Source organism: Chenopodium album, chromosome 1 (genome assembly GCF_948465745.1).
Source record: "Chenopodium album chromosome 1, dcCheAlbu1.1, whole genome shotgun sequence".
In the NCBI taxonomy this organism is placed as follows: domain Eukaryota; kingdom Viridiplantae; phylum Streptophyta; class Magnoliopsida; order Caryophyllales; family Amaranthaceae; genus Chenopodium; species Chenopodium album.
In genome coordinates, this window is record NC_137834.1 from 14,584,154 (window position 1) to 14,587,797 (window position 3,644).

At 43.4% G+C, this 3,644-nt stretch overlaps 1 non-coding gene across 1 annotated transcript; it reads right to left on the reverse strand.

Annotated features, from left to right (window-relative positions):
* Positions 1-1,321: 1,321 nt before the first annotated feature.
* LOC145564171 (small nucleolar RNA R71) lies at positions 1,322-1,428 on the reverse strand. Its single transcript, XR_014094761.1, has one exon. It is a non-coding gene; the product is annotated as a small nucleolar RNA R71 (small nucleolar RNA).
* Positions 1,429-3,644: the final 2,216 nt, after the last annotated feature.

A 3,644-nucleotide genomic window follows, 5' to 3' on the forward strand; every position in this document is an offset into this window, starting at 1 on the left:
TTGGGTGTTAATTAGTTGAGCTTAAGTGGCTTAATTGCTTAGTTCGCCATTGCTAGAACTATTATCTAAGCTTTCTCAACGAAGGATCGAGAGATGAACTTGAGTTAGCTCCCTTATGCTTAATTGACTTGAAATGCCATGAGAAAAGGAATTTCCAGTAAAGGGAATGTTTGTGTCATCGTGATTATGCTTTAATACTTGTGTTATGCTTTGTAACCACGAGAGTAGGTTGTATTCATGATTCGAGTAATCCCTCTAGCTTGAGAGAGTAGTTGGGTGCTTTAGATGACTTCCCCTATATTATCCCCTCAAATTACCATTGTTTGCTACTTGCTAATTGTGATTTGTGACAAAGTTGAGTGGTATATCCCAAGCCCTAGAATTCTCTAAAGATTGTCAATCACCCCTTAGTATTAGGTGATTTGAATTAGTACATGATACATAAAACCAAACCAATTTCAACTTCATTTAGCTTGTTTAAACGGTAGTATCTCGGTGGTTGATTCAACGCCTCTCTTGCGTTCGACCCTTTCTTACCCTTGCTATCAGCTAGTGAGACCAAGATAAGACTTTATCTTTGGTAGGCTCGACGACGGCCTATCAAATTTTGGCGCCGTTGCCGGGGAGGCAAAGTCACATTGAATGTATTATTGTTGAATGAGTCTAAGTGTGTGTATTTGTATCATAATTTTTCTTATTTATTTTTGTATATTTGTGTTCTCAACTTGTGATAGTCATTGCTAACGTTTTTCTTAGCTTTGTTTGACCTTGCATGACACGGAAGAGTAAGCAATCACCGCTTATTCCCGTTGATCCAGAGTTAAACAGGACTTTGAGGAACGTGAGGATGCTTTTGCAAGGCACACCCGAGTTCTCTATTGTATATTCGGATTCCGATCCGGAGGAAATCTTTGCAACCAACGAAGAAGATAACATGGGTGATAACAATCCTCCTCCACCATTGTTACGAGATTATGACTACCCCAATGCCTTCACACTTCGGAGTGGCATACGTCTCCCTACTACGAATGCAAATAATTTTGAGCTTTAACCTCAACTCATCCGTATGATACAAAGTGATCAATTTGGTGGGAGTTCTCATGAGTGTCCTTTTGCTCATTTGGACAACTTCCTCGAATTGTGCACAACCATCAAGCAAAACAACATTACGGAAGAGTTCATCCGTATGCAGATGTTTCAATTCTCCCTCTGTGACAAAGCAAAGCATTGGTTGAAAACGGTAGAAGAGGGATCATTGACCACATGGGATGAAGTCACTAGAGTTTTCCTTGGAAAGTATTGTCCACCCGAAAAGACCGCCGAACTAAGAAGGAAAATCACCAATTTCAACCAAGAGATTGATGAAACCTAAAGTGAAGCTTGGGAGCATTTCAAGGACTACACTAGAAAATGCCCACACCATGGTTTCACATCATGGATCATTGTTCAATGCTTTTATGATGGTCTTACTCCTACTTCAAGGGCCAACCTTGATAATGGGGCCGGTGGTAGCCTTAAAAAGCTATCGGTGGCTGATGCATACAAGATGATTGAAGAAGTGGCAAAACACTATGCATACGGAGGTGATAGACGGCAACCTCAAGCAAACAAGGACGGAATCCACAACCTTAGTGCAATAGACCTTATTGCATCAAAGTTTGACATGCTAGCTCACAAGCTAGATCAAGCCACCCTTACATATCCAAGCTCTTCTTCACAACAAGTCATGTCTTGTGAAACTTGTGGAGGAAATGATCACTTGTCCACCTATTGCAACTCAACTAAGCAAGAGCAAGCTGCGGCTATTGGGAAAAGAAACGATCAATACTCTCAACCCTATAATCAAGGTTGGAAACCCCAACGAAACACGGGTTGGAAACAACAAAACCAAGGCCCCCCTCAAAACCAATACAACCAATCTCATCCACAAAACCAACAAGCTCCTTATCGTCACCCTAACCAAAGGGACCAAAACTAACAAAGGCAACAATATAACCATCCCGCTCCTCCACCTCCTCAAAAATATAGCCTTGAAGCCGCACTTGAGACCTTCATTACACAACAAGAAAGAAGCAATGCGGATATGCAAGCGAACATCCAACAACCTCAAGCACACAACAAGATCATTGAGAATCAATTGGCTCAAATTGCGTAACAAGTTGGATGTTCATCCTCCAATCCTAGTGGTCACTTCCCAAGCTCAACGATTGTGAACCCAAAAGAGCAAGCTAAGGCCATTACTTTGAGATCGGGGAGAGGTTATGAAGGGCGGGTTATGAGTGAAGAGGAGCCACAAAAGAGAGATGAGGGAGTTGTGGTGAGAAATGAGGGTGAGTTTGAAAATGAGATAGTTGATGTTGAGAGAAATGAGCCACAAAAGAAGAATGAGGGAGATGAGGAAAAGGTAGAAAAGCCCCCCATGAAAGTATACAAGCCTCCCATTCAATTCCCTCATAGGATTGTTGAAAATAAATTGAATGAAAAGTTTTCAATTTTCTTGAAGTCATGAGAGGACTTCAAGTGAATATCCCTTTTCTTCATGCTATGTCACAAATGCCTACATATGCAAAATTTTTGAAGGATCTTTTTGTTCCAGGTATGGATCCAAGGGTTCTGCTGGATAAGTCGGGCCCCGTCAACAACCTACGCACGGTAGCACAAGTAAACTGCCCTCGGGGGTGGCTCGAGGAACCCCCCTCCGAAGCTTAAGTTAGAGAGTGTTTAGAGAAAGAAAGTGTACTTAGAGAGATATAGAAAGTGTAATAACTTGAGTGTCTAACCTCCTTTCCGTTGTACTTTACCCTCTATTTATAGGCGTACTATCTCCTTCGTGGAGAGCTTAGCCTGGTCAGCCCTGCGGGCTGACTCTGTCGGGCTAACGAGTCCTCCTTTAGTCTCTTATTCAGCGGTGAGTGCGCACCCTGGGGGCTAGGCGATAGTTCAGCGGGAGCTATCCTATACAACTAGCCCCTCAAGAGGTGGTATGAGGTCACTCATGCCGACTCTTTGACTGTAAGAACGTTCTTCTCAACTGAGCCCAGCTGGAAGGAATAGCTCAGCACGAGCTATCCCCTACAACTAGCCCCTCAAGAGATGGCGTGAGGTTCTTCCATGCCAGCTATTCTGAGCGTGTAGCCTTATCGGCCCTGACTCAACGGATCGTCTGACTGAAATAACCTGCACACTCCTAGCCCCTCAAGTCTCTAAGGTGTTGAGGCGCCCTGGAGACTTGGGAGGTCAGGTCATTGCTATTGCTGAGTCCGCTGCCCTATTGATTGTATGGTGACATTGGTTCCATACTTAAGAAGTGGCGAGCTTGCTGAGAGGATTTTCGATCACTCCTACCGAAGTTTGAGAAATGACGAGCTTGCAGAGAGGATTTTCGATCACTCCCGCTGAAGTGTGAAAAATGACGAGCTTGCAAAGAGGATTTTCGAACACTCCCGCTGAAGTCCGAGAAATGACTAGCTTGCAGAGAGGATTTTCGATCACTCCCGCTGAAGTCTGAGAAGTGACTAGCTTGTAGAGAGGATTTTCGATCACTCCCGCTGAAGTCTGAGAAATGACGAGCTTCCAGAGAGGAATTTCGATCACTCCCGCTGAAGTGATCTCTTCTAAAAAAAAATTTATTTTATTATTACGAT